We start from the raw sequence: 14,058 nt of genomic DNA on the forward strand, positions 1-14,058 counted from the left end.
AATATCCCACAAAATCCCACAAAATCTCCTCAATATCCCACAAAATTCTAGAGAAATTCCACAAAATTCCAGCAACATCCCACAAAATTCCCTGAATCTTCTCAAAACCCAACCAAACTCCAGCAACATCCCACAAAATCTCCAACAATTTCCACAAAATCTAGGAAAAATCCCACAAAATTCTTCAAGTCTCCTCAAAATTCCACAAACATCCCACAAACATCCCACAAAATCTCCTCAATATCCCACAAAATTCTAGAGAATTTCCACAAGATTCCAGAAAAATCCCACAAAATTCCCTGAATCTTCTCAAAACACAACCAAATTCCTGCATCATCCTACAAAATCTCCACTAATGTCCACAAAATTCAAGAAAAATCCCACAAAAATCACTAAATTTCCGCAATATCCCACAAAATTCCACAGACATCTCACAAAATCTCCACAAATGTCCCACAAAATCTAAGAAAATTCCCTCAAAATTCTTCAAGTCTCCTCCAAATCTCACAGAATTCGAGAGAAATCCTCAAAATTCCAGGAAAATGCTACAAAATTCCTTGAATCTTCTCAAAACCTGACCAAACTCCCGCCACATCCCACAAAATGTCCACAAATTGCCACAAAATTCCAGAAAAATACCCACAAAATTCTTCAAGTCTCCTCAAAATCCCACAAACATCCCACAAAAATCTCCTCAATATCACAAAATATTCTAGAGAATTTCCACAAAATTCCAGAAAAATCCCACAAAATTCCCTAAATCTTCTCAAAACAGAACCAAATTCCTGCAACATCCCACAAAATCTCCGCGAATGTCCACAAAATTCAAGAAAAATCCCACTAAAATCACTAAATTTCCTCAATATCCCACAAAATTCCAGAACCATCTCACAAAAATCACAACAAATTTCCACAAAATTCAAGAAAATTCCCACAAAATTCTTCAAGTCTCCTCAAAATCCCACAAACATCCCACAAAATCCCACAAAATTGCAGAAAAATCTCAAAAATTCCCCAAATTTACTCAAAACCCAACCAAATTCCTGCAATATCCCACAAAATCTCCACAGATGTCTAGAAAATCTAAAAAAATTCCCCCATAATTCTTCAAGTCTCCTCAAAATCCCACAAATATCCCACAAAATCCCACAAAATCTCCTCAATATCCCACAAAATTCTAGAGAAATTCCACAAAATTCCAGCAACATCCCACAAAATTCCCTGAATCTTCTCAAAACCCAACCAAACTCCAGCAACATCCCACAAAATCTCCAACAATTTCCACAAAATCTAGGAAAAATCCCACAAAATTCTTCAAGTCTCCTCAAAATTCCACAAACATCCCACAAACATCCCACAAAATCTCCTCAATATCCCACAAAATTCTAGAGAATTTCCACAAGATTCCAGAAAAATCCCACAAAATTCCCTGAATCTTCTCAAAACACAACCAAATTCCTGCATCATCCTACAAAATCTCCACTAATGTCCACAAAATTCAAGAAAAATCCCACAAAAATCACTAAATTTCCGCAATATCCCACAAAATTCCACAGACATCTCACAAAATCTCCACAAATGTCCCACAAAATCTAAGAAAATTCCCTCAAAATTCTTCAAGTCTCCTCCAAATCTCACAGAATTCGAGAGAAATCCTCAAAATTCCAGGAAAATGCTACAAAATTCCTTGAATCTTCTCAAAACCTGACCAAACTCCCGCCACATCCCACAAAATGTCCACAAATTGCCACAAAATTCCAGAAAAATACCCACAAAATTCTTCAAGTCTCCTCAAAATCCCACAAACATCCCACAAAAATCTCCTCAATATCACAAAATATTCTAGAGAATTTCCACAAAATTCCAGAAAAATCCCACAAAATTCCCTAAATCTTCTCAAAACAGAACCAAATTCCTGCAACATCCCACAAAATCTCCGCGAATGTCCACAAAATTCAAGAAAAATCCCACTAAAATCACTAAATTTCCTCAATATCCCACAAAATTCCAGAACCATCTCACAAAAATCACAACAAATTTCCACAAAATTCAAGAAAATTCCCACAAAATTCTTCAAGTCTCCTCAAAATCCCACAAACATCCCACAAAATCCCACAAAATTGCAGAAAAATCTCAAAAATTCCCCAAATTTACTCAAAACCCAACCATATTCCTGCAATATCCCACAAAATCTCCACAAATGTCTTGAAAATCTAAAAAAATTCCCCCATAATTCTTCAAGTCTCCTCAAAATCCTACAAACATCCCACAAAATCCCACAAAATCTCCTCAATATCCCACAAAATTCTAGAGAAATTCCACAAAATTCCAGCAACATCCCACAAAATTCCCTGAATCTTCTCAAAACCCAACCAAATTCCTGCAACATCTCACAAAATCACCACCAATTTGCACAAAATCTCCACAAAAATCCCCCATAATTCTTCAAGTCTCCTCCAAATCTTAGAAAAATCCCACAAAATTCCAGAAACATCCCACAAAATCTCCTCAATATCACAGAAAATTCTAGAGAAATTCCACAAAATTGCAGAAAAATGCCACAAAATTCCCTCAATCTTCTCCAAACATTACAAAATTCCAGAGACGTCTCACAAAATCTCCACCAATTTTCACATTATCAAAGAAAAATCCCACAAAATTCTGGAAAAGCCCCACACAATTCCCTAAATCTTCTGAAAACCTTACCAAATTCCTGTAACATCCCACAAAATGTCCACCAATGTCCACATAATTCAAGAAAAATCCCACAAAATTAACTAAATTTCCTCAATATCCCACAAAATTCCAGAACCATCTCACAAAATCTAAACAAATTTCCACAAAATTCAAGAAAACTCCCACAAAATTATTGACAAGCCCCTCAAAATTCTGGAAAATTCTCACAAAATTCCCTAAATCTTCTCAAAACATTACAAAATTCCAAAGACATCTCACAAAATCTCCACAAATTTCCACCAAATCTAAGAAAATTCCCTCAAAATTCTTCAAGTCTCCTCCAGATTCCAAGAAATTCAAGAGAAAACCTCAAAATCCCAGGAAAATGTTACCAAATTCCTTCAATGTTCTCAAAACCTTACCAAACTCCAGCAACATCCCACAAAATCTCCAACAATTTCCACAAAATCTACTAAAAATCCCTCAAAATTCTTCAAGTCTCCTCAAAATTCCAAAAACCTCCCACAAAATCTCCTCAATATCACAAAATATTCTAGAGAATTTCCACAAAATTCCAGAAAAATCCCATAAAATTCCCTAAATCTTCTCAAAACACAACCAAATTCCTGCAACATCCCACAAAATCTCCATAAATGTCCACAAAATTCAAGAAAAATCCCACAAAAATCACTAAATTTCCTCAATATCCCACAAAATTCCAGAACCATCTCACAAAATCTCCACAAATGTCCCACAAAATCTAAGAAAATTCCCTCAAAATTCTTCAAGTCTCCTCCAAAACTCACAGAATTCAAGAGAAATCCTCAAAATTCCAGGAAAATGCTACAAAATTCCTTGAATCTTCTCAAAACTCGACCAAACTCCAGCCACATCCCACAAAATGTCCACAAATTGCCACAAAATTCAAGAAAAATCCCACAAAATTCTTCAAGTCTCCTCAAAATCCCACAAACATCTCACAAAATCTCCTCAATATCCCACAAAATTCTAGAGAAATTCCACAAAATTCCAGGAAAAATCCCACAAAATTCCCTCAATCTTCTCAAAACACAACCAAATTCCTGCAACATCTCACAAAATCTCCAACAATTTCCAAAAAAATCTAAGAAAAATCCCCAAAAATTCTTCATGTCTCGTACAAATCCCACAAAAATCCCACAAAATTCCAGACACATCCCACAAAATCTCCTCAATATCACAAAAAATTCTGGGAAAGCCCCATAAAATTGCATAAAATGCAACAAACTTCCCTAAATCTTCTCAAAACATTATAAATTTCCAGAGACGTCGCAAAAAAATCTCCACAAACTAACACATTATCTAGGAAAAATCCCTCAAAATTCTTCAAGTGTCCTCCAAATCCCACAAAATTCTGGAAAAGCACCACGCAATTCCCTAAATCTTCTCAAAACCCCACCAAATTCCTGCAACATCCTACAAAATCTCCACATATGTCCACACAATTTTAGAAAAATCCCACAAAATTTATAAGCTCCACAAATTTCCAGAGAAATCTTACAAATCCCCTAAATCTTCTCAAAACCCAACCAAATTCCTGAAACATCTCACAAAATCTCCACCAATTTCCACAAAATCTAGGAAAAATCCTGCAAAATTCTTCAAGTCTCCTCCAAATCCCACAAAAATCCCACAAAATTCCAGAAACATCCTACAAAATCTCCTCAATATCACAGAAAATTCTAGAGAAATTCCACAAAATTTCAGAAAAATGCCACAAAACTCCCTAAATCTTATCCAAACATTTCAAAATTCCACAGATGTCTCACAAAATCTCCACCAATTTTCACATTATCAAAGAAAAATCCCACAAAATTCTGGAAAAGCCCCACACAATTCCCTCAATCTTCTGAAAACCTTACCAAATTCCTGTAACATCCCACAAAATGTCCACGAATGTCCACATCATTCAAGAAAAATCCCACAAAATTAACTACATTTCCTCAATATCCCACAAAATTCCAGAACCATCTCACAAAATCTCAACAAATTTCCACAAAATTCAAGAAAACTCCCACAAAATTCTTGAAAGCCCCTCAAAATTCTGGAAAATCCTCACAAAATTCCCTAAATCTTCTCAAAACATTACAAAATTCCAAAGACATCTCACAAAATCCCCACAAATTTCCACCAAATCTAAGAAAATTCCCTCAAAATTCTTCAAGTCTCCTCCAGATTCCAAGAAATTCAAGAGAAATCCTCAAAATTCCAGGAAAATGTTACAAAATTCCTTCAATCTTCTCAAAATCCTACCAAACTCCAGCAACATCCCACAAAATCTCCAACAATTTCCACAAAATCTACTAAAAATCCCTCAAAATTATTCAAGTCTCCTCCAAATCCCACAAACATCCCACAAACATCCCACAAAATCTCCTCAATATCCCACAAAATTCTAGAGAATTTCCACAAAATTCCAGAAAAATCCCACAAAATTCCCTGAATCTTCTCAAAACACAACCAAATTCCTGCATCATCCTACAAAATCTCCACAAATGTCCACAAAATTCAAGAAAAATCCCTCAAAAATCACCAAATTTCCTCAATATCCCACAAAATTCCACAGACATCTCATAAAATCTCCACAAATGTCCCACAAAATTCAAGAAAATTCCCTCAAAATTCTTCAAGTCTCCTCCAAATCTCACAGAATTCGAGAGAAATCCTCAAAATTCCAGGAACATGTTACAAAATTCCTTCAATCTTCTCAAAATCCTACCAAACTCCAGCAACATCCCACAAAATCTCCAACAATTTACACAAAATCTAAGAAAAATCCCACAAAATTCTTCAAGTCTCCTCAAAATTCCACAAACATCCCACAAACATCCCAGAAAATCTTTTCAATATCCCACAAAATTCTAGAGAAATTCCACAAAATTGCAGAAAAATGCCACAAAATTCCCTGAAACTTCTCCAAACATTACAAAATTCCAGAGACGTCTCACAAAATCTCCACCAATTTTCACATTATCAAAGAAAAATCCCACAAAATTCTGGAAAAGCCCCACACAATTCCCTCAATCTTCTGAAAACCTTACCAAATTCCTGTAACATCCCACAAAATGTCCACGAATGTCCACATAATTCAAGAAAACTCCCACAAAATTCTTGAAAGCCCCTCAAAATTCTGGAAAATCCTCACAAAATTCCCACAATCTTCTCAAAACATTACAAAATTCCAAAGACATCTCACAAAATCCCCACAAATTTCCACCAAATCTAAGAAAATTCCCTCAAAATTCTTCAAGTCTCCTCCAGATTCCAAGAAATTCAAGAGAAATCCTCAAAATTCCAGGAAAATGTTACAAAATTCCTTCAATCTTCTCAAAATCCTACCAAACTCCAGCAACATCCCACAAAATCTCCAACAATTTCCACAAAATCTAGGAAAAATCCCACAAAATTCTTCAAGTCTCCTCAAAATTCCACAAACATCCCACAAACATCCCAGAAAATCTCCTCAATATCCCACAAAATTCTAGACAATTTCCACAAAATTCCAGAAAAATCCCACAAAATTCCCAGAATCTTCTCAAAACACAACCAAATTCCTACATCATCCTACAAAATCTCCACAAATGTCCACAAAATTCAAGAAAAATCCCTCAAAAATCACTAAATTTCCTCAATATCCCACAAAATTCCACAGACATCTCAAAAAATCTCCACAAATGTCCACAAAATCTAAGAAAATTCCCACAAAATTCTTCAAGTCTTCTCCAAATCTCACAGAATTCAAGAGAAATCCTCAAAATTCCAGGAAAATGCTACAAAATTCCTTCAATCTTCTCAAAACCTGACCAAACTCCAGCCACATCCCACAAAATGTCCAAAAATTGCCACAAAATTCAAGAAAAATACCACAAAATTCTTCAAGTCTCCTCAAAATCCCACAAACATCTCACAAAATCTCCTCAATATCCCACAAAATTCTAGAGAAATTCCACAAAATTCCAGGAAAATCCCACAAAATTCCCTCAATCTTCTCAAAACACTACCAAATTCCTGCACCATCTCACAAAATCTCCAACAATTTCCAGAAAAATCTAAGAAAAATCCCTCAAAATTCTTCAAGTCTCCTCCAAATCGCACAAAATTCTGGAAAAGCCCCACACAATTCTCTAAATCTTCTCAAATTTCTACCAAATTCCTGCAACATCCCACAAAATCTCCGCGAATGTCCACAAAATTCAAGAAAAATCCCACTAAAATCACTAAATTTCCTCAATATCCCACAAAATTCCAGAACCATCTCACAAAAATCTCAACAAATTTCCACAAAATTCAAGAAAACTCCCACAAAATTCTTGAAAGCCTCTCAAAATTCCAGAAAAATCCCACACAATTCCCACAATCTTCTCAAAACATTACAAAATACCAGACATCTCAAAAAATCTCCACACATTTCCACAAAATCTACGAAAATTCCCTCAAAATTCTTCAGGTCTCCACCAATTTCCACAAAATTCAAGAAAACTGCCACAAAATTCTTGAAAAGCTCCTCAAAATTCTAAAAAAATCCCACAAAATTCCCTAAACCTTCTCCAAACATTACAAAATTCCACAGACATCTTACAAAATCCCCACAAATTTCCACCAAATCTAAGAAAATTCCCACAAAATTCTTCAAGTCTCCTCGAAATCTCACAGAATTCGAGAGAAATCCTCAAAATTCCAGGAAAATGCTACAAAATTCCCTGAATCTTCTCAAAACCTGACCAAACTCCAGCCACATCCCACAAAATGTCCACAAATTGCCACAAAATTTCAGAAAAATACCACAAAATTCTTCAAGTCTCCTCGAAATCCCACAAAATTCAAGAGAAATCCTCAAAATTCCAGGAAAATGTTACAAAATTCCTTCAATCTTCTCAAAACCCTACCAAACTCCAGCCACATCCCACAAAATCTCCACAAATGTCTAGAAAATCTAAAAAAATTCCCCAATAATTCTTCAAGTCTCCTCAAAATCCCACAAACATCCCACAAAATCCCACAAAATTGCAGAAAAATCTCAAAAATTCCCCAAATTTACTCAAAACCCAACCATATTCCTGCAATATCCCACAAAATCTCCACAGATGTCTAGAAAATCTAAAAAAATTCCCCCATAATTCTTCAAGTCTCCTCAAAATCCCACAAATATCCCACAAAATCCCACAAAATCTCCTCAATATCCCACAAAATTCTAGAGAAATTCCACAAAATTCCAGCAACATCCCACAAAATTCCCTGAATCTTCTCAAAACCCAACCAAACTCCAGCAACATCCCACAAAATCTCCAACAATTTCCACAAAATCTAGGAAAAATCCCACAAAATTCTTCAAGTCTCCTCAAAATTCCACAAACATCCCACAAACATCCCACAAAATCTCCTCAATATCCCACAAAATTCTAGAGAATTTCCACAAGATTCCAGAAAAATCCCACAAAATTCCCTGAATCTTCTCAAAACACAACCAAATTCCTGCATCATCCTACAAAATCTCCACTAATGTCCACAAAATTCAAGAAAAATCCCACAAAAATCACTAAATTTCCGCAATATCCCACAAAATTCCACAGACATCTCACAAAATCTCCACAAATGTCCCACAAAATCTAAGAAAATTCCCTCAAAATTCTTCAAGTCTCCTCCAAATCTCACAGAATTCGAGAGAAATCCTCAAAATTCCAGGAAAATGCTACAAAATTCCTTGAATCTTCTCAAAACCTGACCAAACTCCAGCCACATCCCACAAAATGTCCACAAATTGCCACAAAATTCCAGAAAAATACCACAAAATTCTTCAAGTCTCCTCAAAATCCCACAAACATCCCACAAAAATCTCCTCAATATCACAAAATATTCTAGAGAATTTCCACAAAATTCCAGAAAAATCCCACAAAATTCCCTAAATCTTCTCAAAACAGAACCAAATTCCTGCAACATCCCACAAAATCTCCGCGAATGTCCACAAAATTCAAGAAAAATCCCACTAAAATCACTAAATTTCCTCAATATCCCACAAAATTCCAGAACCATCTCACAAAAATCACAACAAATTTCCACAAAATTCAAGAAAATTCCCACAAAATTCTTCAAGTCTCCTCAAAATCCCACAAACATCCCACAAAATCCCACAAAATTGCAGAAAAATCTCAAAAATTCCCCAAATTTACTCAAAACCCAACCATATTCCTGCAATATCCCACAAAATCTCCACAAATGTCTTGAAAATCTAAAAAAATTCCCCCATAATTCTTCAAGTCTCCTCAAAATCCTACAAACATCCCACAAAATCCCACAAAATCTCCTCAATATCCCACAAAATTCTAGAGAAATTCCACAAAATTCCAGCAACATCCCACAAAATTCCCTGAATCTTCTCAAAACCCAACCAAATTCCTGCAACATCTCACAAAATCACCACCAATTTGCACAAAATCTCCACAAAAATCCCCCATAATTCTTCAAGTCTCCTCCAAATCTTAGAAAAATCCCACAAAATTCCAGAAACATCCCACAAAATCTCCTCAATATCACAGAAAATTCTAGAGAAATTCCACAAAATTGCAGAAAAATGCCACAAAATTCCCTCAATCTTCTCCAAACATTACAAAATTCCAGAGACGTCTCACAAAATCTCCACCAATTTTCACATTATCAAAGAAAAATCCCACAAAATTCTGGAAAAGCCCCACACAATTCCCTAAATCTTCTGAAAACCTTACCAAATTCCTGTAACATCCCACAAAATGTCCACCAATGTCCACATAATTCAAGAAAAATCCCACAAAATTAACTAAATTTCCTCAATATCCCACAAAATTCCAGAACCATCTCACAAAATCTAAACAAATTTCCACAAAATTCAAGAAAACTCCCACAAAATTATTGACAAGCCCCTCAAAATTCTGGAAAATCCTCACAAAATTCCCTAAATCTTCTCAAAACATTACAAAATTCCAAAGACATCTCACAAAATCTCCACAAATTTCCACCAAATCTAAGAAAATTCCCTCAAAATTCTTCAAGTCTCCTCCAGATTCCAAGAAATTCAAGAGAAAACCTCAAAATCCCAGGAAAATGTTACCAAATTCCTTCAATGTTCTCAAAACCTTACCAAACTCCAGCAACATCCCACAAAATCTCCAACAATTTCCACAAAATCTACTAAAAATCCCTCAAAATTCTTCAAGTCTCCTCAAAATTCCATAAACCTCCCACAAAATCTCCTCAATATCACAAAATATTCTAGAGAATTTCCACAAAATTCCAGAAAAATCCCATAAAATTCCCTAAATCTTCTCAAAACACAACCAAATTCCTGCAACATCCCACAAAATCTCCATAAATGTCCACAAAATTCAAGAAAAATCCCACAAAAATCACTAAATTTCCTCAATATCCCACAAAATTCCAGAACCATCTCACAAAATCTCCACAAATGTCCCACAAAATCTAAGAAAATTCCCTCAAAATTCTTCAAGTCTCCTCCAAAACTCACAGAATTCAAGAGAAATCCTCAAAATTCCAGGAAAATGCTACAAAATTCCTTGAATCTTCTCAAAACTCGACCAAACTCCAGCCACATCCCACAAAATGTCCACAAATTGCCACAAAATTCAAGAAAAATCCCACAAAATTCTTCAAGTCTCCTCAAAATCCCACAAACATCTCACAAAATCTCCTCAATATCCCACAAAATTCTAGAGAAATTCCACAAAATTCCAGGAAAAATCCCACAAAATTCCCTCAATCTTCTCAAAACACAACCAAATTCCTGCAACATCTCACAAAATCTCCAACAATTTCCAAAAAAATCTAAGAAAAATCCCCAAAAATTCTTCATGTCTCGTACAAATCCCACAAAAATCCCACAAAATTCCAGACACATCCCACAAAATCTCCTCAATATCACAAAAAATTCTGGGAAAGCCCCATAAAATTGCATAAAATGCAACAAACTTCCCTAAATCTTCTCAAAACATTATAAAATTCCAGAGACGTCGCAAAAAAATCTCCACAAACTAACACATTATCTAGGAAAAATCCCTCAAAATTCTTCAAGTGTCCTCCAAATCCCACAAAATTCTGGAAAAGCACCACGCAATTCCCTAAATCTTCTCAAAACCCCACCAAATTCCTGCAACATCCTACAAAATCTCCACATATGTCCACACAATTTTAGAAAAATCCCACAAAATTTATAAGCTCCACAAATTTCCAGAGAAATCTTACAAATCCCCTAAATCTTCTCAAAACCCAACCAAATTCCTGAAACATCTCACAAAATCTCCACCAATTTCCACAAAATCTAGGAAAAATCCTGCAAAATTCTTCAAGTCTCCTCCAAATCCCACAAAAATCCCACAAAATTCCAGAAACATCCCACAAAATCTCCTCAATATCACAGAAAATTCTAGAGAAATTCCACAAAATTTCAGAAAAATGCCACAAAACTCCCTAAATCTTATCCAAACATTTCAAAATTCCACAGATGTCTCACAAAATCTCCACCAATTTTCACATTATCAAAGAAAAATCCCACAAAATTCTGGAAAAGCCCCACACAATTCCCTCAATCTTCTGAAAACCTTACCAAATTCCTGTAACATCCCACAAAATGTCCACGAATGTCCACATCATTCAAGAAAAATCCCACAAAATTAACTACATTTCCTCAATATCCCACAAAATTCCAGAACCATCTCACAAAATCTCAACAAATTTCCACAAAATTCAAGAAAACTCCCACAAAATTCTTGAAAGCCCCTCAAAATTCTGGAAAATCCTCACAAAATTCCCTAAATCTTCTCAAAACATTACAAAATTCCAAAGACATCTCACAAAATCCCCACAAATTTCCACCAAATCTAAGAAAATTCCCTCAAAATTCTTCAAGTCTCCTCCAGATTCCAAGAAATTCAAGAGAAATCCTCAAAATTCCAGGAAAATGTTACAGAATTCCTTCAATCTTCTCAAAATCCTACCAAACTCCAGCAACATCCCACAAAATCTCCAACAATTTCCACAAAATCTAGGAAAAATCCCACACAATTCTTCAAGTCTCCTCAAAACTCCACAAACATCCCACAAACATCCCACAAAATCTCCTCAATATCCCACAAAATTCTAGAGAATTTCCACAAAATTCCAGAAAAATCCCACAAAATTCCCTGAATCTTCTCAAAACACAACCAAATTCCTGCATCATCCTACAAAATCTCCACAAATGTCCACAAAATTCAATAAAAATCCCCAAAAAATCACTAAATTTCCTCAATATCCCACAAAATTCCACAGACATCTCACAAAATCTCCACAAATGTCCCACAAAATTCAAGAAAATTCCCTCAAAATTCTTCAAGTCTCCTCCAAATCTCACAGAATTCGAGAGAAATCCTCAAAATTCCAGGAACATGTTACAAAATTCCTTCAATCTTCTCAAAATCCTACCAAACTCCAGCAACATCCCACAAAATCTCCAACAATTTACACAAAATCTAAGAAAAATCCCACAAAATTCTTCAAGTCTCCTCAAAATTCCACAAACATCCCACAAACATCCCAGAAAATCTCCTCAATATCCCACAAAATTCTAGAGAAATTCCACAAAATTGCAGAAAAATGCCACAAAATTCCCTGAAACTTCTCCAAACATTACAAAATTCCAGAGACGTCTCACAAAACCTCCACCAATTTTCACATTATCAAAGAAAAATCCCACAAAATTCTGGAAAAGCCCCACACAATTCCCTCAATCTTCTGAAAACCTTACCAAATTCCTGTAACATCCCACAAAATGTCCACGAATGTTTACATAATTCAAGAAAACTCCCACAAAATTATTGAAAGCCCCTCAAAATTCTGGAAAATCCTCACAAAATTCCCACAATCTTCTCAAAACATTACAAAATTCCAAAGACATCTCACAAAATCCCCACAAATTTCCACCAAATCTAAGAAAATTCCCTCAAAATTCTTCAAGTCTCCTCCAGATTCCAAGAAATTCAAGAGAAATCCTCAAAATTCCAGGAAAATGTTACAAAATTCCTTCAATCTTCTCAAAATCCTACCAAACTCCAGCAACATCCCACAAAATCTCCAACAATTTCCACAAAATCTACTAAAAATCCCTCAAAATTATTCAAGTCTCCTCCAAATCCCACAAACATCCCACAAACATCCCACAAAATCTCCTCAATATCCCACAAAATTCTAGAGAATTTCCACAAAATTCCAGAAAAATCCCACAAAATTCCCTGAATCTTCTCAAAACACAACCAAATTCCTGCATCATCCTACAAAATCTCCACAAATGTCCACAAAATTCAATAAAAATCCCCAAAAAATCACTAAATTTCCTCAATATCCCACAAAATTCCACAGACATCTCACAAAATCTCCACAAATGTCCCACAAAATTCAAGAAAATTCCCTCAAAATTCTTCAAGTCTCCTCCAAATCTCACAGAATTCGAGAGAAATCCTCAAAATTCCAGGAACATGTTACAAAATTCCTTCAATCTTCTCAAAACCTGACCAAACTCCAGCAACATCCCACAAAATCTCCAACAATTTACACAAAATCTAAGAAAAATCCCACAAAATTCTTCAAGTCTCCTCAAAATTCCACAAACATCCCACAAACATCCCAGAAAATCTCCTCAATATCCCACAAAATTCTAGAGAAATTCCACAAAATTGCAGAAAAATGCCACAAAATTCCCTGAAACTTCTCCAAACATTACAAAATTCCAGAGACGTCTCACAAAATCTCCACCAATTTTCACATTATCAAAGAAAAATCCCACAAAATTCTGGAAAAGCCCCACACAATTCCCTCAATCTTCTGAAAACCTTACCAAATTCCTGTAACATCCCACAAAATGTCCACGAATGTCCACATAATTCAAGAAAACTCCCACAAAATTATTGAAAGCCCCTCAAAATTCTGGAAAATCCTCACAAAATTCCCACAATCTTCTCAAAACATTACAAAATTCCAAAGACATCTCACAAAATCCCCACAAATTTCCACCAAATCTAAGAAAATTCCCTCAAAATTCTTCAAGTCTCCTCCAGATTCCAAGAAATTCAAGAGAAATCCTCAAAATTCCAGGAAAATGTTACAAAATTCCTTCAATCTTCTCAAAATCCTACCAAACTCCAGCAACATCCCACAAAATCTCCAACAATTTCCACAAAATCTAGGAAAAATCCCTCAAAATTATTCAAGTCTCCTCAAAATTCCACAAACATCCCACAAACATCCCACAAAATCTCCTCAATATCCCACAAAATTCTAGAGAATTTCCACAAAATTCAAGAAAAATCCCACAAAATTCCCTAA

This window comes from Cyanistes caeruleus, unplaced genomic scaffold (assembly GCF_971803275.1).
Source record: "Cyanistes caeruleus unplaced genomic scaffold, bCyaCae1.hap1.1 HAP1_SCAFFOLD_81, whole genome shotgun sequence".
Classification (NCBI taxonomy): domain Eukaryota; kingdom Metazoa; phylum Chordata; class Aves; order Passeriformes; family Paridae; genus Cyanistes; species Cyanistes caeruleus.